The sequence below is a fragment of the Grammomys surdaster genome, unplaced genomic scaffold, assembly GCF_004785775.1.
Source record: "Grammomys surdaster isolate TR1022 unplaced genomic scaffold, NIH_TR_1.0 1149, whole genome shotgun sequence".
In the NCBI taxonomy this organism is placed as follows: domain Eukaryota; kingdom Metazoa; phylum Chordata; class Mammalia; order Rodentia; family Muridae; genus Grammomys; species Grammomys surdaster.
Genome location: NW_021605568.1, coordinates 777,917 through 804,514, shown reverse-complemented (window position 1 = coordinate 804,514; position 26,598 = coordinate 777,917). Strand labels below are relative to the sequence as shown.

General features: G+C 40.2%; 1 protein-coding gene across 6 annotated transcripts in view; it reads left to right on the top strand.

The window, feature by feature from the left end:
- The window catches only part of Brd4 (bromodomain containing 4), a 77,399-nt gene that overhangs the window by 10,810 nt on the left and 39,991 nt on the right, over positions 1–26,598 (top strand). Inside the window, exon 1 of one of the 6 annotated variants that reach the window (XM_028783591.1) lies at positions 17,105–17,252. The exons of the other annotated variants lie outside the window; for them this stretch is intronic. The gene's annotated coding sequence lies outside the window, so the exon portion shown is untranslated. Of the gene's footprint in view, positions 1–17,104; positions 17,253–26,598 lie in introns of those variants that run through there. 6 annotated transcript variants of the gene reach the window in all.

The following is a 26,598-nucleotide window of genomic DNA, read 5'->3' as shown; positions in this document are numbered from 1 at the left end:
GTTGAAATGTCTTTTATCTCCTCTCCCCTCTTCTTTTTAATTTTAGACAGGGCCTTTGTTGTTGTTGGTTTTGGAGACAGGAATCTCTGTGCAGTCTTGGCTGGCCTGGAACTCACTCTGTAAACTAGATTGGCCTCAAAGTTGATATCCACCTACCTCTTCCTCCAGAGTGCTGGTATTAAAGGTGTGTGGCACCACCACTACGCCTGGCTTTTTTTGTTTTTATTTTTTGATGAGTTTTTGCTGCTTGTTGTTGTTGTTTTCCCACTTACCAAGTGTGACATGCAGTTTCTGTTCTTTGCCCTTAGTGCTTGGTAGAAATTTGTATGGTAAGGGTTGAGGAAGCAGGTGTAGTAAAGATCAGCTAAGTGTTTGGAAACAAGTATTTATAGAATGCCATTTATGATTATAAGTGTGCTGGGTTGTGCTGTGTGGGAAGCTACTTGTCTTCTATTTTTCAGTACTTTCCTCATTTCATATATATATATATATAACTATATATATATATATATATAAAACTATATATATATAGTTATAACTATATAGTTATAGTTATACAATTAAATAGTTATATAGTTATATTGTTTGTATATGTGTGCTCCTGGGCATGTTAGTGTGCCACATATGTACACTAGTCCTTGGAATTCAGAAGAGAGTATTGTAGTAATTACAGACTGGGAATCAAACCCACCCCCAACCCCCACCCCACCCCGGAGACAGGGTTTCTCTGTGTAGCCCTGGCTGTTGTGGAACTCACTCTGTAGACCAGGCTGGCCTTGAACTCAGAAATCTGCCTGCCTCTGCCTCCCAATTAAAGGCATGTGCCACCGTTGCCTGGCTCAAACTCTCCTTTTAACTGCTGAGCCATTTATCCGGTCATATCTTTTGTTAAGGTAACTTCTGTTAAAAAGTCTTGGCCAGTTATGGTGATGTACTTGGGAGGCAGAGGCAGGCAGATCTCTTGAGTTCGAGGTCAGCCTCGTCTATAAAGTGAATCCAGGATAGCAGCAAGGACTTTTAACACAGAGAAACCCTGTCCTGAAAACCAAAAACAAACAAAAAGAAAGAAAAAGAAAGTCTTTTGTTAGGTTTCTTTGGGAGATAAGTAACTTGGAATGGGCTTACATTTACAGTTTAGTGGTAGGAGACTGGTGTGACATGAAAAAAACTAGTTTCAGCAAAAGGAAATTGGTTACTCATTAGCCAGATGTAGCAGTGCATGTCCATATTTCCATGTCCATACTAGAGAGGCTGAGGCAGGGGGGTTATAAAGTTCATCCTGAGCTACATTGAGACACTGTCCATAAAAGCAAAAAAATAAAAAAAGATGCTACTTGGTGTGAGACCAAAGGTTCAAATAAAAAAAAAAAAGATGCTATTTGGTATGAGACCAAAGGTTCAAATAATGACTTCAGAGCTTGTTTTACATTTCTGATATTTTGACCTCAAGGTCAAGAAGTGGTTTCTTCCTGTAGAGAAGCAGAAGACTCTGGATTAGATCATTGTCCATTGGCAGGTACAAAGGGGAAATGCTTAAACTACCTTTCCCTAGGTACCTTTAGCTGGTTTCTGTCCTCCGTGCATCCTAAGTAACAGTTCTTAGAAGTGTCTTGCTATTTGAGTAAGACAAACTGGGTTGGATAGTTGTTGACAGACTCTTAAATTGGATGGAGAATGTACTAATAACATGAGTAGATTTTGCATGTCTAAACAATGGGAAGGTTATTTTCTTACATAGGTCACAAGGCAGAAGTAGTTGAAATCTATGTAGAATGACTTGCTTATGAAAAGGGTAAAAGTGAAGCTAGATACGGTAATGAACATCTAATCCCTGCATATATCAGCTAAGTAGCAAGTTGCCTGCTACTCCACACCCTCTACCCTCTTCCCCTCATGCCAGAGAAACCAAAAAAGATTTAAAGTGAAGATGATAATAGGATTTTTTTTAAAAAATCAGATAAAAATCCGTTAGTAACAGAAGTGAAAGACGTGGTTTATGCTTACTTTATGTCAGGTACATAGGTAGCTGCTGCTCTGGGGACTCTGCTCTAGGAGAGGAATTAAACAGAATCTCAAAACAGGAGGATTCAGGCTGCTGGTATATAGAGTTCTCAGTTTGGCTGGAAATAAGAATGAGAGGCTTACACTGTTAAGGAAGTTTTTGTTGAGAAGCTAGATAGGTAAGTTTCAGTAGACTTACAGTAATGACACCGTGTTGAAAGATGTTTTAACTCTGTCTTCCATGCTTCTAGAAGCAACTGTAGTTTCGGGTTTGGCTAAACTTTTCTATAACCAAGATTTTGTAAAGTCTTCTGCTTATTATTCTTCTAGTATTCAGATTTCCTAATCAAAATAAGCTCCACTCAAGTAGCCATTTTCCTATGGTTCTTGGTGTTGAAAGATTTGTCAAAATTGAAAGACCATTGGCTAAGAATTGGACCAGTCATACTTTTTGCTAAAGCACCAGTTGTTAGCTCTAGGGAGGGTTGGAGAGCCCTTTAGAATTCTGAGAATGTTCTGGTTCAAAAAAATAATAATAATAAAGACATACATAGTCTTTGAACCTTAAAGACAGAGACCCATATTCTGGATGAATTTACTGTGTTTACTTCTGCAGTGATAAATTCTATGATGTTAAGATACTTTCTGGAGACTTATACATAGATCCTGCTCTTGTAGAGATCCACAGACTTTTGACCCTAAATTGTTCTGAGCACTCATAAGTTAGTAGTTGTCCTTTTAAGCATCCATGGGAGGGTTTTCTAGAGTTACCTCTGTGTCAGTAGTGTTTCATTGCTGCTGCTGCGTGGCCTTATCTGTGTTCTTTATTGGGGATGGGTAATTTCACGGCAGAGTAATGTGATCTATAGATGAAGAAAGATCTTTTCCAGAACTCTTTCCTAACTTTGGATTTTCATGTCTTTTTTGATTTTTCGAGGATTTTCATGTCTTATTGCTGAGATTTGGTGTTGTCATGGAGCCTTTGCTGTATGAGGTAACCCAAGGGTCTTAGCCAATCTGTTGACTTATTTGGTGGTGTTGGATAGAGGTAGGTTTAGAAGACATGTATGGCTATGGCCTCTTATGTGGCTTAGTGCCTGCTCTAAGTTACAGGAGTTAAGCCGTATACTTGAACATACAGGGTAAAAAGGAGACATTTCGTGGGAAAGCACAGCACATGAGGTACATAGACACACTATACCAGTGTTTGGGATGTCACTCTACTCTCCTTCCCCACATCACTGCCTAGTTGAAGAAATAGGAAATACAATGCCATAAACTTAAATAATTCATACTTCTGTAATTGGGGCAGAATTGGGGCAGAACGGAAAAGAAATTACTACTAAGAACAGTACAGTTTCTATTATAAACTCCTTCACCCTTCCCTAATGTCCAAACTTTGAAACTCTCTGTGTGTGTGTGTGTGTGTGTGTGTGTGTGTGTGTGTATATGTATATACATATACATATACATATACATATACATATACATATACATATACATACATATATATATACACACACTAGTGGCTATTTTCCTGCCTTTATTTACTATAGTTAGCTTTTAATTACTCACATTTCTTAGCTTAATTCCACTTAATGTAAAGGCATAACATTTATTAACTTACACAGTTTTTCTTTTCTGTTTTGAAAGAGAAATAAGATTACCCACAGGGGCTTTGTTTTGAAAGCCTGAAGTGGGAGCGTGGGATTGGAGAGGCAACTCAGTTGCTAAGAGCATCTGTTGCTCTTCCAGGGGACCTGGTTTCACTGACTCAGGTTTGTGAGTGGCCAAGTGATGGCTACTCAGAAATGGTCTGTAACTCCAGTTCCAGAGGATCTGACCACCTTTTCTGACCTCCTTGGGCAGAGGCATGCATATGGTACACAGACATAGATGTAGACACCCATACACTTTTTTTTAAAGTGCTATCCTTACGTAGGGTGCTTTCATTTATAATCCTCATAAAATTACTTGGTTCTGAAGTGCTTTCATTTATAAAATGATACATAATATCTAAATCAGGGATGTGTGTCTGAACTTGTTTGTGACTCATTTGTTTCCTTTTTGACATTGGGAAATCATTCAGTCAACAGTTGGCTGCCTGGATATAGTATCTTGGAATTGATATATTTCAAGATTATAACTTAACATTTGCCGGCTGGTGGTGGTGCACGCCTTTAATCCCAGCACTTGGGAGGCAGAGGCAGGCCTATTTCTGAGTTCGAGGCCAGCTTGGTCTACAGAGTGAGTTCCAGGACAGCCAGGACTACACAGAGAAACCCTGTCTTGAAAAAAACAAAACAAAAAAAACCTTAACATTTATTTTTCTTGTAATCCCAGGAATGAAGTTTGAATTACTAGTGTTCTCTCTTGGGCCCTTTTGAATTATGCTTGTGGCTTGTATCTCTTTGGTGTTATTTCACAGGACTTCTGCCTTTTGGTTTGTTTGCTCTAGCCACTAATGTCTTCCCTTTTTAAGTTTGAGAGTTGCTGCTTCATCACCATGGGCACCTCCCCAGGCTCTTAGCTTGAGCACAGCACTGCTGCTTACTCTATTTTAGTGAATATTTGTGTAACCTGTGCTTTCAGGGTGTATTTGGACATTGTATATTCTTCATGCCCTCAGAAAATAATCTTAACAACTAACTATTTAATAGTATCATCCCCACTTTGTCATAAGGCTATGATGCATGGACAGCTCAGTCACTTAGGTAGGTTTGAAGGTCATAGAGCCGGTTAGTTGGCAGCGCCAAGCTCCTGAGCTCACACTCCGGAATCTGCTGTTCTGATTTATGGGAGGAGGGAGTCCACCCCAGGCAGCTTTGCTTTTACGGAACTCAGTCTGTTTGAATAGTACAGAATATGTATATGTACAAGTAGACTCCAGGAAGGATCTTGGAAAAGAAGAAAGATCTTCCAGCTGTGATCAGAGGGAAAGACAGGGTCTTCAGTGGACCCTTCAGTAGGATGGACAATCAGAAAAGGGATGGGAAACTTTGTACAGCATATTTTTTTGTTCTTTCATCTGTGTGGTCAAGTAAAAGCAGTGCTAACGTGCTGAAATCACTCAGAATACTTCTTTAACTTCATCTTGAGACATGTTCCCACTAGAGCACCAGCTGCCTTGACTTGATAGTCCATGTTTTCTTTTGATAGTCTAGTGGGTCTATGAGTGAGATGAAGGAGACTTGTTTGTTTGTTTGTTTTGCTTTTTGGGACAGGGTTTCTCTGTGTAGCCCTAGTTGTCTTGGATCTGGATTTGTACACTAGGCTGGCCTTTGTTTTTTGTAGACTCAGATTTGTCTTTCTTTGCTTCCTGCTGGGATTAAAGGCATGTGCCAGTAAAACTATAAAACGAAGGAATTTTGGGAGTAGGGATAAGTCAATAAACTGGTGCAAGAATAAAGCTTTAGTTCACTTGCCAAGCCATGTCAAAATCAGTTGTATGAACTAGATGGTTAAGATTAAGGTGAGCCTTCAGTCTTTTTCTTTTTTTTTTTTTTTTTAAAGATTTATTTTTTTTTTTTTATGAGTACACTGTCGCTGTCTTCAGACACACCCGAAGAGGGCATCAAATCTCATTACAGATGGTTGTGAGCCACCATGTGGTTGCTGGGATTTGAACTCAGGACCTCTGGAAGAGCAGTCAGTGCTCTTAACCACTGAGCCATCTCTCCAGCCCAGAGCCTTCAGTCTTTTAACAACTGCTTTTGGTGGTACAAATTAAGTTTTAACTTGTAGATGATCCCTGCCTCCAACATTATTTAAAGAAACTTTCCTCTTTGAGGATCCCTATTCAATGTATATGCTGGTTTTAGTAGGTAATTACCTATCGTGCAGTAAGTATATTGCACATGTAGCAAGAATTTGGGGGTGAGCAAAGGTGCTTTCTATGTCTGTATTGTAGAAGCCGATGTAGTGTGTGCCAGTAATCCAGTACTCAGGAAACAGGCAGGAAGATCATGAGTTCAAGGCTAGCATTGACTGCATGAGACCATTTCAAGAGAAAATGACCAGGAGAAGAACTGAAGCAGATAGATATTTGAGGATTCCTAACCTCTTTAGAAACACACACAGAGAGATGTGCTGATTTTTAGCAAGTATGTCCCACAGGGTATTTTTTGAAGTTATGTGTATATATGTGTCTACATGGGAATATGTGCTTGTAAGTGCAGTACTCAGAGATACTAGAGCCTTGTCACCTGGAGCTGAAGATACAGGACAAGTGGAAGTGGGGTGCCAGATGTGATGAATTGAACTCTTGTCCCCCATAAAAGCAGTATTGTCTTTGTCTCTCTCTCAAGACTCTTGTTGTTGTTGTTGTTTGAGACAGGGTTTCTCTGTAGTCCTGGCTGTCTTGGAACTCACTCTGTAGACCAGGCTGGCCTCAAACTCAGAAATCTGCCTGTCTCTGTCTCCCAAGTGCTGGGATGAAAGGCGTGTGCCACCACTGCCCGGCTCAAGACTTTTATATGAGTACACTGTAGCTGTATTTAGACACACCAGCAGAGGGCATCGGATCCCATTACAGATGGTTGTGAGCCACCATGTGGTTGTTAGGAATTGAACTCAGGGCCCCTGGCAGAGCATTCAGTGCTCTTAACCACTAAGGCACCTCTTCGGTCCCCCAGTATAGTTTCCTAATGATTAGATGCTAAGTGCCCACTCCCCCACCCCCAGCTCAGTTTCCGTTCCCCTTTGGGTGGTGATGGTGCCGTTGGAGATTGAGTTCAGGGCTTTGCATGTGATAGGCAGATATCTATGCTGTGTGGAGATAGAGCAATTTTCATTGTACTTTTTTTCTTTTTCTTTTTTTCTTCTTATTTTGTAGTCGGGTGTGGCAGTGCAGACCTTTATTCCTAGCACTTGGGAAGTAGAGGGAAGCAGATATCCTTGAGTTGGCTTTACCTCCTAGTTTATAGTGAGTTCTTGGTCAGCCAGAGCTAGAGAGGCTCTGTATGGGTATTTTGTCTGCATGCCTTTCTGTGTGTCATGTATATGCCTTGTGCCCATGAAAGCCAGATAAGAGTATCAGACCCTGGAATTAGAGATACAGATGATTATGAGCCTCATGTAGGTGCTGGAAATCAACTTTAGGTCCTCTACAAAGAGTAAGTGTTCTTAACTACTGAACCATCACTCCTGCTTTTTCTCATTTTACCTTTAAAAACTTATCTGACTGTAAAAAATGACAGCTGTAATCTACTAAGTGTTTGGCTCAAGAGTATGTAAAAAAAAAAAAAACCTTTGTTCAGAGAAAATGGTAGAAGTGGTTAAACTCATGCAAAACTTGCTCTTAAACTAACCCATGGTCAACATATAACACAGTTATTTCTCCGCCTCCAAAGTCACACTCCCTTCCTAGTGGATCCTGGTTCTGTGGCAGGCTACTGTCATTCTTCATTTCTGTGATGTCTCACTTCCTCCAGCCATATGCCCCATTCTTCCTAGGCCAGTCTGGACTTCACAGTGCACTTACTCAAATCACTTATTCAGTAAATCATTCATTCATTTCTCCAGCCTTTTCTCACTTTGTGTTTATTGTATTGTGAAACGGGGTGTGAAACTCTCTATATAGGCCAGCTTGGCCTTGGCCTGCTGTGATCCTTTTGCTTCTGACTTAGAAGTGCTGAAATTACAGGTGTGTGTCACCACATCTGGTAAGTTTCCAGAACAGTTCGGTCCGTTGTTCAATGGGTTATCTAGCCTGGTAGATACTACCCTATGCATAAGGGAGCCTTTGAAATAGTTTGGAAAATTCAGTCACTGCTGTTGTGAACTACTTTGACAGGTTTTAGAAAAAAATGGCCTTGCTTTATAGTCTCAACCATTTTCTTGTGGACAAGGTCCCAAAGGCAGGAGGCATACTGCTAATGAAAGGGGAGATCTAAGCTAGACTGTTATCATTCAATATTGCCTGTAGAGTTAGTGAGAGATGCTAGAGTTCTGGGGAGAGAGAAGGCTAGATAATAATATTGAGCATGGATGCATCTCTTTTCTTTCCTCTAAAGTTAAAACAACCTAGCTTGAGAAAGCCAGACTCAGATTGGGATGAGGACACTGGTGGTAGGTAGATTCAGCTTCATTGGGAGGGCTTTTCTCGTCCTCACCCCATCTGTTCATCCTGTTACCATTCAAGTTATTTAGTACTTAGCTATGTATTTCTTTAGTTTTCAGAATAGAGTGTTCTCACCCATCTCACCCTGAACCCCATTATGTGAGTGGAGCTTTGAGCAGGGCTTCTCATTTTGGCACATTGTTTTGTATGTGGAGAAACTGAACTATGCTACTAAGAAATGCTTCTAGAAGTTCTCCTTGGAGTTAACAGAAGTCATGATGAGGTGATTTACCTAATGGTTCATTCAGGGTGGCTCCCAAGTTGTAGAATTGGGCCTTGTGTACTCTTGGGCAGGTTTCTGGTGTTTAAATGTCTGCTCATTTTGGACACTTCTGTCCCAAGCACCAGGAACCATCCAGGTGCTGGATGTCAGAACTGAGTAGTAGATGCGGACAAAGCATGGCTACCTACAGAGCTCATGTGCTAGTGAAATGAAGAACATATTACCATATGTTCTGCCAATGAGCATACATTTATGATACAATAGTTTATTTCCAAGTAATGGTACTAGTTTATTAGTTTGCTGTTTATGTGAGCAATTATTTTGTTTAGGTCTTTAGCCCTGAAAGTTGTGGAGTGTCTGTTTTAAACTTAGCCTGGTGGTGGTAGTGGTAGTGGTTGATGGAGGTGGTGGGTTTCTCCAATCTTCACTTATAGTTTAAGAGTGTGGAGTAAAGCCATTGCTTACTTTTTTTTTTTTTTTTCAGAGGGAGTCATTATAAATACATAAAATTCATCACCAGCTTCTAGGGATAGAACCATGTTAGTTACATGCATATCATTGTGTGAAGATCTGTACTTTAGTTTTCTGTTTTATTTATTTGAGTGCATGAGTACCTCAGTGCCTGTGGAAGGTTAGAGGACACCGTTTTGGGGAATAGCTTCTCCTCTTCCTGGGATTGAACTTAAGTCAATAGGCTTAGAAGCAAAGTGCCTTTACCTCCTGAGTCATATTGGTGGCTCTTCTAGAATGTCCTATTACCACATCATGGCAATTATACTTTTACTTACTGTTTCTATGAATCTATGAATTTAAGCCATAATATTATATGAACAGTATCAGTGGTTTTTTGTTTTGAGACTAGCTTACACTTAGGATAATGTTTACTAGCTGTATCCATGTAATAGATTAATAATACCTCACCGATTAAAATGTCCCACCATGTGCCTAGGACACTTTGATCTTATTTTTAAAGAAAAGTTTATTTTACGTGTATGGGTGTTTTGCCTGCACGTATATGTCTTCTGTATCACTTGTATGCCTGGTACCTTCAGAGGCCAGAAGAGGGATTTGAGTCCTCTGAAACTGGAGTTACAGATGGCTGGGAACCATCATGGGTGCTTCTGGAAGAGCAGCCATTTTAGCTGCTAAGCCATCTCTCTAGCTCTAACACTTCCTGGGCTGGAATGCACTATGTAGTCCAGTTGACCTCAAACTCACAGATTGAGCCACCTGTTTTTGTTTTTTGAATGCTAGGATCAAAGATGTATACCTCCACAGGTTGCCTCCTGCCTACTTTCTGAACACAGGCTAAAACTCTTTACTGTAGAAGCCAACTCATAGCTACAATTCTTATACCCTACCTACACATTAACAGTGCCTTACAGTTGTGAGATGCTATTGGGTAGCTAAGGTAAATGAATACTCAGGGGCCAAGTAAATAGTTCACAGTCAGGTATCTTTCACAACAGACTTAAAATCAGCAACCAGTATCAGATATGATGGCATCCTTTAATCCCAACAGTTGAGGCTGAGGCAGGAGAATCTCAAATTTGAGACTAACCTAAGGTTCATAGCGAAACCATTTCTAAAAGACAAAGTCAAGGGCTGGGTAGTCGGATCAGTAGAAAAGGGTTTGTTCTGGCATGCTTAAGGTCTTGGGTCTCAACTCACAAAATAAAAGTCTACTGGTTAAATGGATTAGACTTCACTTTCCTAAGGTCTCATCCTGTCAGTTAATCTGGAACTCTAATATTGTCACTTTGACATGCTTTGTACAATGTACAAGAATATATACCTGAATAGTTTTGAGATATATCTTGGTTCAGCAGGTCTCATTCTGAGAAAACTTTATCTTTGTGTTGTTTGAGTGTGGCCAGAGAAGCTTAATTTTTTATTTTTTTTAAAAGATGTTTCTAAAGTCTTAGGTTTCTATCACTTTGAGCAGTTGTAACAGGGAATAGCATCTAGCAATGTCCATTTATTCTTGGGTACTAAATGTTAGTCCTCAGAAAGCCACCATCAAGCCTTGGGATTGAGGGCTACATTGTACAGTTTATTCCCTCAGAAGTGCCCCCCTTCTAATAATCATAATAAAGACCATCTTTTAGTTAGTTGATGGATACTTGGATTGGATTGTTTCACTTTTCTGTCTGAGTAATGCTGTCAATTTTCATACATGAAATGTTGTGGTTTTGTATAAATGTGCTTCTTTTTCTTTTGGATGTATACATATAAGAATAGAACCATGGGTTTTTTAGTACTGGTGTTTAAGTAGTTTCCAGGGAACCACCAGACAGTCGTCCAAAAATGTGTTCTGTAGTCAAGACTGGCTTTGAACTCCTTATATAACTCAGGCTAGTCTTAAACTCACTATCCTACTATGGTTTTCTGCACACCCAGCTAGTAGTCGTGTTGGTGGTGGATACTGTCTCAGTCTTGTCATATGCCACATCAGTTGATGTAGGGTGGCCTTGTGTGCACGCCTGAATGCATGACATGGTCAAGATAGATGTTGAAAAAAAAAAGATAGATGTTGAACTTTGCATTTTAATTTCTGTGTGCTTTTGCTGGTTTTCCTCTTATATTTTGTGCACACATTCAGTTTTTTATTTTGTAGACATTTGTGTCATTAGAATTGTTTTTATTGAGGATATAAAACAGGCACATGGCACATTAAGAGAATAGTGTTGTTATTAGCATTTTACAAGTAAGATGTGCAAGTTTGTCAGCATGGGTCAGCAGATATTTTCAAAATAATTGTTAGCAGTTTGACTTGCCAAGCTTTAAAATATTTATTTACATTTTCTCTATCAATAGATAAGCAGATTTAATTTTGATGGATGTGAAATGTCATTGTGACTTTAATTACAATGATCTTGATCACTACATCTTTGTGGGTAAAGTTTGGCCCTTTCTCTTAGAGTATCTTTTAATTGTCAGAGGATCTTAAATTTTTTATTTTATTTTATTTTCGAGACAGGGTTTCTCTGAGTAGCCCTGGCTGTCCTGGAACTCATTCTGTAGACCAGGCTAGCCTCAAACTCTCGAACTCAGAAATCCGCCTGCCTCTGCCTCCCAAGTGCTGGGATTAAAGGCGTGCGCCACCACCGCCGCCCGGCGAGGATCTTAATTTTAATATGTGTGAATTTGTTTGGCAGGAACAGTGGTCTGATGCTAGTTATATTGTTTGTTGAAAAAGTTATAAAGGGCAAATTATGAAGGTTCTTTTACCATCAATCCTGATTACCTGAGTTTGATTCTAGGACTCACTTAGTAGGAGAGAATTGACACCCAAAAAGTTGTCCTGACCTCTACACAGGTATGCAGCATATATATTCCCCTCACCAAATAAATCTTACTGAATACTTGAAGTTCTTTTTAAAAAATTGCAAGTTTTGCTTTTCCAGTTTGTGCCAATTTGAGGTATAGGTAAAGGAGTCTCGCAGATTCTAAATAGACTTTTGTTGTTTGTTGTTGTTATTGTTGTAGCAGCTAATGAGCTTGTTTGGTTTTAAACCCAAGGTCCTGTACTCTTTGTGTTCAAGATCCTCATGAGGTTGGAATAAAACTGTGAGCCCTAAGTCTTAGGACTGTCAGTAATTCCTTCTTGGTCTGGGCACAGCTTCTTTCTTTCAGCTTGTGGATATTCAGTGAAAGTTGGCACTTAACTGAGAAAATTGCTACTAGTGCATTGCTTGTCAATAAACAGTTACCACAGCTCGCGGCTCAGTAGATCTTGTGGGGCACTGTTGGCTTGCTTATAGTTTATGTCATAGCTATGCAGTCTGGAAGTGAAAGCACAACACTGCTTTTCTGGGAAGCTAAGGAGATAAATCACTAAAGTGCTTGACTTGCAATTGTGGAAACCGAGAACCCATGTAAAATTTAAAAAAGTATAGATAAGGTGGTATTTACATGTAATTTTAGTATTGGGGAGATGGTGACAGATGGATTCTCTGGGATTCTCTGGAATTTGCAGGCCAGCCAGTGTAGCCCATTTGGCAAGCCTTAGGCTAGTGAGAGCACATGTCAAAAAAGCCCAACCACACGGGGTGGGTTGATCCCAAAGAAACACATGAAAATTGTCCTCTGGCCACCATGCAAAACACACACACAACCGTTTCCTGTATCACTGCTTGGGTCACAAAGCTGTGTTCAAGGCCTACTTATAACTTATTCCCCACTTATAACTGTGACAGTAAGCCAGGCAGCATTGAGCTGAGCTGAGCCTTTTGGTGCAAAAATTGTTGTTTAGAGACAGTCGAGGACCACATGTGCCCAAACACACTATGTGTTCCTGTGGGCAAACAGACAGCAGGGGATCTGGTGGCTTTTGGCATTTGTGCCACATTTCTTCTGAATGATTTGAGAAGAGATGAATGGATTGGAATTATGTGGTAGGTTTAAAGATGTAGGCAGTGAGAACAGCTTTAAGTGTTTCTCTGGAGGAAAGGGGGGGGTTTCAAGACAGGGTTTCTCTGTATAACAGCCCTGGCTATCTTGGAATTTGATTTGTAGACTAGACTGGCCTTTGAGCTCATAGTGATCCACCTGCCTCTGCTTCCCCAGTGTTGGTATTAAAGGAATGCACCACCACTGCCTGCCCCCTCCCCCCTCTGCCTGCCTGCCTGCCTGCCTGCCTTCCTGCCTTCCCTGCCTTCCCTGCCTCCCCTCCCCTCCCCTCCCCTCTTTCTTTCTTTCTTTCTTTCTTTCTTTCTTTCTTTCTTTCTTTCTTTCTTTCTTTCTTTCTTTCTCCTGTGGAAGACACAGGATAAAGCCCCTGATCAACATGCAAAAAGGCCAGGCATAGGGGCAGGTACCTATAGTTCTCACTATTCAGAAGGCTGAAGAAGAACAATCATTTTCTGGTCAACCTGGGCAATGTAACAGGACTTTAATGTATGCGAGTATACTGTCCCTGTCTTCAGACACATCAGAAGGAGGGCATTGGATCCTGTTAGAGATGGTTGTGAGCCACCATGTGGTTGTTGGGAATTGAACTCAGGACCTCTGCAAGAGCAGTCACTGCTCTTAACCACTGAGCCATCTCTCCAGCCCTGGATATTTCTTTTTAAGTTGTACTCTTAAGTAGTCAGATGTCAGAACGAAGGCATCAGACATTCTCTCTGCCTGGCTTGCTAATGGAGTCTCTTGTGCAGGGAATGTTTGATAGATTGTTTTGGGGGCAGAGTCCTGTTACATTGCCCAGGTTGACCAGAAAATGATTGTTCTTCTTCAGCCTTCTGAATAGTGAGAACTATAGGTACCTGCCCCTATGCCTGACCTTTTTGCATGTTGATCAGGGGCTTTATCTTGTGTCTTTCACAGGGAGTATAATAATTAGCCATCAGATGCTTATTGATCCCTTTCTTCACTCTAATGACAATACTTGGAAAACTGGAAACATCCAGAATAGTTGGGGAGTAGTTAAAGTGAGACTGGCCAGTTGTAATGGGAAAGCAGCTATCTGTATACACCATAGTTAAAGGTGACAGTTTGACCTGTGTGGGGGTGAGTACGGTTGTTAGCCCACTTACCCCCTCCTCCCTAGACAGGGTTTCTCTATGTAAGAGCTCTGGCTATCCTGGAACTCAATCTTTAGACCAAGCTGGCCTGGAACTCAGAGATCGAAATGCTTCTGCCATAGTGCTGGGGTTAAAGGCATGGGCCGCCATCACTACCTGGCATGGATACAGTTTTGAATCTAAATACTACTATGGCTTACCTTGGACATACAGAAATAGGTGTTATATGCCAAGCAGCCTTTTCATTAGCTTTTTTCACTTTATTGTCATGATAGTTGTATGGTCTTCTTCTTTTTCTTGTTTTTTTTTTCGAGACAGGGTTTCTCTGTGTAGCCCTGGCTGTCCTGGAATTCAGTCTGTAGACCAGGCTGGCCTTGAACTCAGAAATCCGCCTGTCTCTGCCTCCCAAGTGCTGGGATTAAAGGCGTGCGCCACCACTGTCCGACTGACAGCTGTGTGTTTTAACCTTAGTCCCAAAGACAGATTTGTCCTTTTCAGTGCTGCTTTTTCCTCTGAACATGAAGATGTCCTGTAGGGGCCTCTTCCTCTGCCTGGACCTAGAAATTTTCATAATTTTCCTATTCCTGAAAATAAAAGTGTTGTTGGTATTTTCAACCACAATAAGCCCATATTAAAAAAAAACCCAGAGTTCGAGGCTAGCCTGGTCTACAGAGTGAGTTCCAGGACAGCCAGGGCTACACAGAGAAACCCTATCTCGAAAAACCAAAAAAAACCAAACCCACATGATCCAGTTGTTATAATTATAAGATTTTATATACATACATACATACATACATACATACATACATACATATATATATGGCAGATCTTAACACTATACTAACTTATTTCTCAGCTATAAGACCCTTTATTGTTTACGGTTTCTCCTGGCCATGTGGTTCTGGTCCATTCTCTCTCCTTACCCTCTCGTCCTCTTCTCTCTACCTGCCTCCACTCTCAAATCTCCAGACCCACCTTTCCCTCCACTGCCTAATCACAGGCTCTCGCCTTTATTGACCAGTTAAAATGGGGAGAAGGTTTGCATGCTTTATGAAAGACCTTGGCCCAATTTTATTCATTCATATTTTGTTCATTAAATCTCTAGCAAAGATACTTTTATTTTATGGGTTGGCCTGATGCTTTTTGTATTCTCATGTTAATTCTGCTTCCTCAGGCCATCTTTCGCTTTTGTTTTAGAGAAAATTCTAGCCTGGGCTGAGTAAATAAGTCTAGTTTGGAGGTTTGTTTTTATTGACGTTCTTTTAGTCTCTGTGGTTGAACATGTGATACATTATATAAGTTGTAAGCTTAAAATTTTTCAGTTTCTGAATGTGCATCTTTTAAAAATAATTTCCTTTTTTTTTTAAAAAAAAAAAAAGATGTATTTATTTTATGAATGTGAGTACACAGTTGCTGTAATCAGACACAACCAGAAGAGGGCATCAGATCCCATTACAGATGGTTGTGAGCCACCATGTGGTTGCTGGGAATTGAACTCAGAACCTTGGAAGAGCAGTCAGTGCTCTTAACTGCTGAGCCATGTCTCCAGCCCACTGTTTTTGCTTTCTTAAAAGCATGTTGGCTTGTCTGTGGATATCCTATTCCAACATGTATGAAATAATTTTGTGATTAATTTAAGCTTCAAACACATTAAGGCCTTCCAACCTGCCAGCCCCTCACCATGATATTGTTTGCAATTTCAAATTTTAGTTTGTTGTGGTATATAAGAAAGCAGTTAAATTTCACATTTTTTATATCTCTATCCTTGCTTCTAGTGTAGAACTTTCTGTTGATTCTTTGATATTTTGTAGGGGAGGTAATCATAGCGTCTACAAAGAAAGGTTTTCAGTTATTCCCTCCCAATTATGTCTCTCTCTTGTTTCCTTTTGTTAATAGGTTAGTTAGGACTTCAACACAAGTTAGAGGACACTCTTGATTGTTCCAGATCATAAAGGACAAAGCCTCTAGTTCCTCAGTAGTAAGGAGGTTTTGTGAATGCCATACAATAGTCTATCCACTTCAGAACATTTTGGAAGATCACTTGGGAAGGGCAGATGCGTGGTTATGGAAAATGGGGTAAGCTAGTATATTTGAAGAACTCTTAGGTCTAATATCTCATGCAACAAGAGAGATGGGGAGACTTAGTTTCCCTGGATCCTACAATATACTGGATGTACTGAGGTGTTAGGCATATGGTCTGCAGACACTAAACTTAGGCTGGCATCCCTGTACTGCAGTAGAATGTTGTACAGCTTTTTCAGCAAGTTGGTTCTCTGAGGTTGACATGTATGAATTTTTTTTCCTAGACAGGTTTTTTCTGTATGTAGCCCTAGCTGTCTTGGAAATGGTTTTGTAGACCAGGCTGGTCTCACTCATAGATATTCGGCTGTGTCTGCCTCCCAAGTGCTAGAATTAAAAGCATGTACCACCATGCCTGCCATGACAGTATAATTTAACTGTATGATTTGTTCCTTGACTGTTGCCCAAGTCTTTCTTGGAACTTCTAATTATTACTAGAGTAAGAAATACAAACAACAGAAGTAAAAGTATTATGTTGAATGTTTTTGGAGTTAGATATGCTAGTTTGTTTTCTGGATGGCCTTTCTGGCATGGAGCCTGCTTGTCCACTTTTCTCTGTCCTTGACTGCCGTGCCATTTCACCAGTGCCCAGGATCCCAGGATCCCGCAGCCCTACAGTGCTTCAGCCTACCAAGGAGCTTAGATGTCAGCCGATACCTAGAACCTGGACTCTGAGGGACAATCAGTGGTTTTGTTTTTGATTTTTGTTTTTTTTTTTTTTTTTTTGGTTTTTCGAGACAGGGTTTCTCTGTGTAGCCCGGGCTGTCCTGGAACTCACTCTGTAGACCAGGCTGGCCTCGAACTCAGAAATCCTCCTGCCTCTGCCTCCCAAGTGCTGGGATTAAAGGCGTGTGCCACCACCGCCTGGCTTTTTTTTTTTTTTTTTTTTTGATTTTTTTTTTTTTTTTGATTTTTGTTTTTGAATTAGTCCTGGCATCCAGTCATCATTTATAGTGTTTTCCCCTGGGAACCTGGCAGAGAAACCTCAAAAATTGGCCCTTGAAAACACAAGCCTGCTCTAGGTTGTTAGTTGTCTCTGATATATTGAGAAGGCTTCTGAAAAATAGTAGAGAGAGGGTGGGGTGATTATCACTAGATTTCCAGGCCAGTTCTTTCTGTCATTATGCCCCCTCTTCAATTCTCCTTGTTTTCTAGCCAACAAGATAGCTGTGTTCCAGTTTTGGTCAAAACTGTTAGTGAAGAAGTCTTCCTCTCTTCTCATTCTCATGGACAGACACAGCAGTGGGTCTAAGAAAATCAGCTCACCAGTGTGTATCCACTGAATCACATTGGGTTCTCTGTTGTGAGTAAGAATTCTGGAATTAAAAAATAAAAACAGAAAAATTATAAGAGTACGTTTTTGTTTTAATCCCAAGTATGGGATATAGGGCTGCTTCATATTGTCCACAGTAGTTGACTATGATTTGCCACCTGCTTTAGTAGGGATGTGATTTTGCCAGCTGCAGATCATTTCTGAGATTGTGTGACATTTGGAATTTTGGACTTTTCAGAGGGTATATAAATGCTAGGGCCCCCAAGAGACGTGGTGCCTGATTGGTTGTTGGTTGGTTACTTTTGGTCAAGATTTGCCTAAGTAGTTGCATGCAAAGAAGAAAACAAAATTAGATATTTGGCAGTGGCGTTGCCCCCTTTCAAACGCCTGTCGTCATTCAGGGAGCTGTCCTTTTTTCTCTCTCATCTAGTGTTAGGGGGTGGAAAAAAGAAGAACCCATAAAGAAGCAAAAGACAGCTTTAGTTCTCCAGTCTAGAGACTTGATCCTTTCTTTCTCCACTTATGTTTAGTTTTAGGTTATGAGGATGTTGATGCCAAATTACATTGTAAATACTCAACAGATTTTCAGTGTGTCTGGCATGGCTCTATGTCTTCATTGTTTTTGATTGTGCAGTGATTCAGAATTATGGCTTGAAGGTTAGAGTCATCAACGAAGATTTCGAAAATATAACACTTGGTACTTACTTAGGGACCCCTTTTGGAATCTGTAGAGAGGAGCCCAAGCATCAAAAACTATAAAAGTGTCCTAGATGTTGCTGACTGTGTAGTTCTGCACACTGCTACTTTCTGCTCTTATGCTGTGTCAGGAACTGATTTGTTTGTCTTTTTTTTTTTAATACCTGCTGCTAGATTCTTTATTAGTTTGAAGGTAGAGATAATGATAATAGTTTGGTTTGGTTTCTTATGGTCCAGTTGACTGCTTTGGCTGATGAATTCTGTGAAATTCTCACTGTTTTCAATGTTGAAGCTATTTCTATTGGTCATTTGATATGGAAAGTTTTCCAGGAATGAATTAATATATTTTTTTTTTACACTGAGTAAAAGTGGATGTACCTTTACCACTATGATAGTACTATTCACAATAGTCCTGGAGGTTCAAAGGTTTTAGGCTAGTTTGGGCTTCATATCGAGAGCCGGTTAACAGAATAAAACAGTAGAAAACAACTGTAACTATCCATCTTTAGGAAAGGTGAAGAAATATACAAAATGTAGTTATCTTCATAAAGTGCAGTATCCTTCTGGCGTTAAAGGAAAACTGTCACATGTTGTAACATGGTTGGATCCTGAGCACATTATACCAAATGGAAACATCCATGTACAAGTAGACAAATAATGATGGTTTTCCACCCATTGAAGATATTTGTGCAATCACATAGACAAAAATAGAGCAGTAGTTTCCAGGGACAGGAGAGAGGAGTTAATATTTTGTGAGCAGACTTCGTGTTAGATGATGGGCAAGTTTTGAAGAAGGATCTAAATGATGATTGCATAACAGTCTAAATGTACTAAGCCCTACTGAGTCATATGCTCTCAGTGTATATAGCCTAGGCTGGCCCATACATACCTTCCTGCCTCTGTCTCCTTAATGCTTCTATGGAAGATGTGCAGTGTTCTGAATTGGTCAGTGACTGTATCTATCAAGGATTATAGGCTTTTGTACTCTCCTGTCAGCTAAAGTTTTGGCTGAATTTTTGCTTTGTGAAACAACATAGCTGGTATTGACTTGTTGCTTATTGTTACCATATCTTTGCTTGTTCTCCACTATTTTGGCTGTGTTTATACTCTGGTGTTCTGGGAATTGAGGTAAGTGTGCCTTCTCTGTTCCATTGTATTTTTACCAAGTACCACCTTCCTGTGGCTTCTTATTTGGATCAGTGTTGTGAAATACAGTTGATCAGGAATTCCTAGTTTAGGAATTACACCCACTCTTGTGTAATTAATAAGTTGAACTGTGTTTTTTTCAGGCCTGTTTTTTGGTTTTGGTTTTTGAGACAGGGTGCCTTGGCTGTCCTGGAACTTGCTCTGTAGACTAGGCTGGCTTTGAACTCATATAGTTCTACCTACCTCTGCTCCCCACCCCCCAAATGCTGAGATTAAAGGTGTGTGCCACCACTGCCCAGCCTCAGGTCTGCTTTATAGGGCTTTCTCTTCCATGGGTACCTAAACTTTGTTTTGAGATAAAGGTATTTTTTATTTAAGACCAGGCCCAGACTTGTCTTAGAAACTTCCCAAGGAGCAGAAGGATAGGTTCCCAAGTATTAGAGACTGCAGACACATATCACTGTATACAGTTTGCCTTTTTGGTTGGATGTGTCATTACTTTGGGCAATGCTGCCAGTAGCCTCCTTGAGTTGTTAGCATTAGCTCTGGACAGCTATTGATTCAGGTTCTTAGGTATTCATGCAGCAATATGGTCTTGGTCAGATCCACTGTTTCAAGGCTATTTGAAGGGGTTCCTAGCCATGAGCAGAGTTGTCTTTCTGAAATCTTTCAAGTCCAAAATTGTGGCATACAACACATTCATTCATATCTGGAGAATTTTTTTTTTTAATTTGCCCATAGTGTCTTCCTTGAACAAGCTATTTTCTCTGTAGTACACAAAATAGTTTAAATAGCAACTGCTTTCTTAGTTCACCATTTCCAGCAAGAAAGAGATCTTTCAGGATATAGATAACTCACCTGAGCCCCAATTGGTTGTGAAATGAAACTCTTGATTTTGTTTATAGATGTTTGTTTCCTTGAGTTCTGCCTAGGTGATCTAGCTGAATTTTTATCCTATCTTGATTTGTTTTGTTATTTGTTTTGTTTGTGAGACCTGATCCTTTCACCGGGGTCTCATATCTATCGGAAATTTTCACATGACTCATAAAAGTAGTAAAATTACAGTTATGAACCAGCAACAAAATAATTGGGGGTCACCACAACATGAGGAACTGTATTAAAAGGCCGCAGCATTATCAAGGTTGAGAAACACAGGCCTTCTTTAATCTTATCTTTGTGGGACATGATGCCTATAGTTTACAAATCTTTCTTTAGTAGGTTCTAGCTGAAACTAGACTTGGAAATGACTTTCAGTGGGGCTAGAGAGATAGCTCATTGGTTAAGATCAGGGACGCCTCACTCATGACAGCTCAAAACTGTAACCCCAGTTCCAGGAGATCCAGTACCCTCACCAGACATATACACAGACAAAACATCAATATACATTTTTTAAAAAAAAAAATCATTAAAATGGCTGTGAGAATAACTGCCAGGTTGTTTTGTTTGTTTGTTTTTGTTTTGTCCTTTTTTTTTTTTTTTGCTTTTTGAGACAGGATTTCTCTGTGTAGTCCTGGCTGTCCTGGAACTCACTCTGTAGACCAGGCTGGCCTCGAACTCAGAAATCTGCCTTCCTCTGCCTCCCAAGTGTTGGGGTTAAAGGCGTGTGCCACCGCTGACCAGTTTAACTGCCAGATTTTTTTTTTTTTTAAAGATTTATTTATTTATTATATATGAATACACTGTAGCTGTCTTCAGACACACCAGAAGAGGGCATCCAATCTCATTACGGATGGTTGTGAGCCACCATGTGGTTGCTGGGATTTGAACTCAGGACCTCTGGAAGAGCAGTCAGTGCTCTTAACCGCTGAGCCATCTCTCCAGCCCTAACTGCCAGATTTTAAGGAATGGTTTCCTTACATCTTCCATCTTCGTGGAATTGGACCCTATCCCAAGTAGCATGACAGACAGTTGATGAATGCCATGGCCTTTGTTGAGATGGAGGAAAGTGATAGCACCTGAATTCCTAAAAAAAAAAAAAAAAAAAAAAACCAAACGATGTGAATATTCTTTTCCCTCTATTAGCTTCCCCACCTCATTTTACTACTGTACATGTGTAACCTCCCATCCCTTGAGGTTGAGAATGGTTTGGAGGTAAATTTCTCCCTTTTATTATTGTTGGCTGAGGATAAGTCTCCACTGTTGAGTTTGTGCCTGGTCTTGTTATTGGTTTCATAGTTTATAAAGTGAAGAAAGATCAAGTTTTGGGATGAAAAAATGAGAGTAAACTGGGCGTCCTGGAACTCACTCTGTAGACCAGACTGGCCTCGAACTCAGAAATCCACCTGCCTCTGCCTCCCAAGTGTTGGGATTAAAGGTGTGCGCCACCACTGCCCGGCGGTTAGCTAGTTTTCTAATTAAAGATAGAACATACTGATAGATAAAAATTCTGACTGGTAGTTTAGTAACACTCATTCAGCAATGCTTAATTGAAGTGTTTAGGATACTCGTCTCTCCAGAAGGAATTGCATATATCTGAAAATGTAGCAGTATAAGCCTCTGGTTTAGTAACTGTAACCTGCTTGAGAGGTTGGGATTCTGGATCAGGCTTCATTCTTGGCATAGAAATCAGCAAATAAAATAAATTTTATTTATTTAAAGGTAAAATAGCAAAGCGTGTACAACCAACCACCAAAGTTGTAATGTAGGCTTGGCTTAATGAATTATCTTATGCAAAGTAATAATTTTTTTTTTTTTTTTAGCTTTACTGGTGGTAGTGTAGCCTTTGAGGATTGGAAGCTGTAGCTAAGTTTTCATAGTCTTAAAGCTAGGAAATGAGCTTTAGATTCATTAGCACATGAATGGGATGCTCTAGTGATGGAAGTTTCTACCCTTTGGTGGACTGTGTTGTAGCATTTCTGTTTATTGTATTCTATGGATGGAGTGAGAAAAGACAGGAACCACGGAACCTCAGCTGTGAAAGTCTCATTTCACCTCATTTGGCTCTCTCATTCCTTTGCTCTTTCTTCTTTTCCTCTTTTCTTAGGCTCTACTTTACTCCTAATGGTCTGTCTGAGGCCATGAGGACAAAAAATCTGATTTTAGAATCAGATCTTAAAAGCCTAGTAGAGAAACAAAATAATGTAATTTAAATTATTTGTTGAATGGGTGAGTGAGAAATCCAGTAATACATTACACATTTTAAATGACAGAAATGAGGTGACTGAAGTCATCCTCCTGCTGACTGTTGCTTCATGACCAGCCTTAACAAGAGTTAATTTGCAGTCTGTTCTTTACCTTTCCAACAACCTTTTTTTGAGATAGGCAATCAAAACTCATAAGCAATCCTTATAAATATTTGTTAGTGAGCAGGTAGCTATAAACAGTGGATTGATGCGGCTTTTGAGGGATTCATTGTGTCATGGTGCTTATTTTTCATCTAGGTCCTGCTGGATGGAGTGGTCACATACTCTTTTACTTCTGTAACTCAAGGTTCCCTCCCCTCTTTTGGCGGTACTGGGAATGGAACCCTCAAACTCAGAACTCTGCCTGCCTCTTGAGTGCTAGGATTAAAGGCACGCGCCACCATCACCTGGCCCAAGAACACTTTTTAAAGCCTCACATTGGTCTTTGACTTGAAATCAAGTCTTTAGTAGATGTATCCCTTAACAATACCCAGTAAAGAAAGTGAGCCTGCTCCATCCAGGAGGGAACTGTGTGTGGGGTGTTGGGTATTACATTTTAACAAGCAAGTCTTAAAATAAAAAAGGAACAATAGAAACATGAAAAGTGTTGTATTGGAGAGGGAAGGAGGTGTGTGGGTTCTATGAAGTCAGGCTGTCTAGGATAGAACTAATCTGGAGGCACAGAATATGGTGGCCTGGCCCTGGAGGAGAGGGCAGTCCACTTTGCCTGGATTCTTCCATGGGTTGATGTTCTGTGTTAAATGATGGAAAAGTCTTCTCTCAGGCTTATGGCATTGATTTGGGTGGTGTTTTGGGTTGTTCTAGCACCACTTTTTAATCATTCAAAGGTTATAAAGTGTATACTGAATTTAAAAAGATTTTTCTTTTTCAGCACTCATAGTATGTTTCTTCACCTGAAAGTCTAATGTATTTTGATGCCATTTCTATGGCAACTAGTGAACTCCAAGGGAGCAGATTCTATTTTTGTGTGTAGCTTGATAACAGGTTTAGTTGAAGGCACATCTAAAATTTTGTTGAAAGTCAGTGCTGCTTTTTGAAGAGAATTGAGCTTATCCAGTACAAATTTTTAAAAATTAATTATTTTTTTCAGTAACTGTATAACCTCACTGGCCTGGAACTCAACTAGTTGATCAGGCTGACCTTGAACTCACAGAGATTCCCCTGCCTCTGCCTCTAGAGTACAGGGATCAAAGGCATGTCTTTAGGCCTGGCTAGCACAAATTTTTACTATTGACTATTGTATATCCTTTTTGTGATTAAAAATGTGACTACTTCTTAACTTTTACCTACTGCCTCAGGAAGCTTTTCTTGACTCAAGCCTCTTACGGCATAGAGGTACCTGTGTTACCTTGTGAGGTTGCCCTCTGTCGAGACCCATTACAAGTGGTGCTCCAGTCTCCTAGCTTATGTTCTTCTAGCTTTCTTAGATTTAGTTCAGTCAGTTTCCCTTCACTCTCCCAGCCCTTTATGGACATTTATTTCCATTCTTTTCTCTTTCAGAACAGAAGCAACAAGAAGTTCCATGGAGGGTTCATCTGGGGTGTGATATGTGTGATAGTCTGTATCTAGATTTTGGTTTGCTTTGGTCTGAAAGCTCCCTATCAATGAATGTTAGTTTTCTCTTAATGTTTTGTTTTCCTTTGGGTTTTAGAGTAGGAGTTAGTATATCCCAAGTAGTTTTTAAACTGTGTGATTTCTTTGAACTTTGATATTCTTGATTCTACCCACTACTTGGAGTTATAGGTAGAGAGACATGTGCTATCATGTCCAGATGATATGACTGCCACCTGAGCTATGTCTCTAGCCTAACTCTTTCTTCTTAATTAGACCCAGAAGACAAATAGTCTGTAGCGGAGTACACTTAGGCTTTATTACAGATTCTAAATCTAAGACACCAACCAGGGTGCTCCTAAGGTTTCTCTGGATACCTAAATGCACCAGGGTGGGACTGGTTATCATTGCCCTCTCACAGAGACAAGAGGAAGGAGGATGATTAGGAAAGCCCCAAGAGGAAAGGAGATATGTCTTACCTTAACTTTATTTTTTTTCCTGTACTCTCTCTCTCTCTTTTTTTTTTTCTCTGTCCTCTCTCTTACTAGTGTTAAATTGGGGCACTTGATTTTGTAGGTCACTCTGTGGAAGGTACGTATGTAGTGTCAAGTAGCAGCATTATTTCTCACAAACTCATATCTCTTAGTCAAGTGATTTGTTTTGTTTGTTGTTTTCTGCTTTTAACAGTCATTTAAAATGGTGTAGGGTTTATTTCAACCCCTACTCATGCTGGAAGTTACAGAGAAGGCTTCAGTTTAAGTCTAAACACACTCCTCCAACTGACTTGGTTAGATTGTCTGCACAGGCTGGGCAGTGGTGGTGCATGCCTTTAATCCCAGCACTTGGGAGGCCGAGGCAGGCAGATTTCTGAGTTCCAGGACAGCCAGGGCTACACAGAAAAGCCCTGTCTCGAAAAGCAAAAAAAGATTATCTGCACAGTAAAAATAGAGCATTGGCTGAGGATTCCCTGGTAGTACATGAAGATGCTTGACTGGGTGGTTTTTTTTAGGTTAAGTGGTGTATGGAAGCCAAAAATCTTGTATCTCTGAGTTTGAGGTTAGCCTAGTCCACATAGTAAACACTCAGGAGAGGGGCAGGTGAATCTCTGAATTCAAGGACAGCCTGGTCTACTGAGCGAGTTCCAGGATAACTAGGGCTATACAGAGAAACTCTATCTCAAAAATAAAAAAAAAATTTTTAATACACAGTATTTTCCTTTCCCCTTCTCTTCAGAAAGTCTAGAATCTGTGGAACATGACCTCCAAACTTGTCCTCAGGATAATTGGAGTTTTATTACATTGTGGCTGGGCTTACTTGTTTTCTTGTCTGTGGTTGCTTTCACATAGTGGTAACAACAGAAGAATGAATTATTTTGAGAGATTATTTGTGGTCCTTTACAGGAAAAGTTACCACAGCAGTCTTGATCGTGTCCATACCAGTGTCTGGTTTGATTTGATTTTCACTGTATGTTACTTAAACATTTTAAATTCATGAATCTTTCTACCCAGATTTAGCAGTAATGATATAACCTGTGTGTAATTTTTTTTATTTGTACACTTGCTGCTTGTCCCTCTAGCTTGCTGGCATCCTTTACGGAGAAGAGGGAAACAGTTCGGCTTTCTCATACTCCCAGAGTAGCTGGCCTGCTTATTGCTTTCTGAAGGAAAAGCACTGGAACTCTAGTTGATGGAGTTGTAGCCAGACCCAGCTGGCTTTTGGTCTTCCTGGCTGCAAGATCTTTGTTGGCCCATGTATGTCTCCAGGGGGAGACAGAATTTGAGTGTATCTCACATTCCCTTAGAAAAAAAGGCTGGCCTATCTCCACCTTCTCTCATCTATTTCTAGGGAACTGCAGAGTCTGAGGTAATGGGGCCCAACTTATCATGTGTGTGGGAGGGGGCAGGTTATGTGCAAACTCTGAGCAATAAAGGATTAAGGCTTCTAAGAACTGCTTTGGATCACAGCCACTGGCCTGGCTCCAGGCAGTGCAGTCGGGCTCATGTTATAAGCACTGTTCTCACCAGCTGCAAGAGCCAGTCAGATGGAAAAGTAATCCCATTTGTGCTTCCCCACTGACACAGATTGCACAATTAAACAGTGCTGTCGTCATGAATGTGAAGTAGCCATTGCTCTAGGACCAGGAGAGGAATGGGCTTTCTCATACTCTTGTTGTTGTATAACCAGTATTTCAGCAGAGATGTTCCTAGGACAGGGTAAGATGCTGCAACTTGATTTTAATGAGAAATTATTTGTGTTTATTTTTCTTTTCTTTTTTGATATTGTAATATGATTACATCATTTCTCCTTTGCCTTTCTTACTCTAGTCCCTCCCATTGACCTCTCCTTGCTCTCTTTCACAATAATGGCCTTTTAAAAATTGATTGTTTAGATGTATATGTTTAATATACATATAGTTATATATATTCTACTCAATATGTATAAAGTTACTTTCATGTTTTCAGTGTTGACCATTTTGGTATTGGATAACCAATTGGTGTCCTTTTCCCTGGAGAAGATTATTTCTTCCACTCCAAGCATTTCTTAGTTGCCTGTAGTTACTTTGTGTAGGATTGAGGCTTCATGTCCTCCTCTCCCCTATCCCTGTTAGCATGTCTTTTATTCTTGTTCAGCTCATGTTTAGTTGTCATGTTGGTGAGACTTTATAGGTATTGCTTCTGACATTACCAGGAGATAGTCTTAACAGCAAGCTCCCTGGTCTTCTAGCTCTTAGAAGCTTTTTGCCACCTCTTCCATAATGTTCTATGAGCTTTAAGTGCAGGAGTGTTTTGTAGATATATCCAGTTGGGAGTGAGCTTCATAAGTCTGCATTTTAGTTGCTT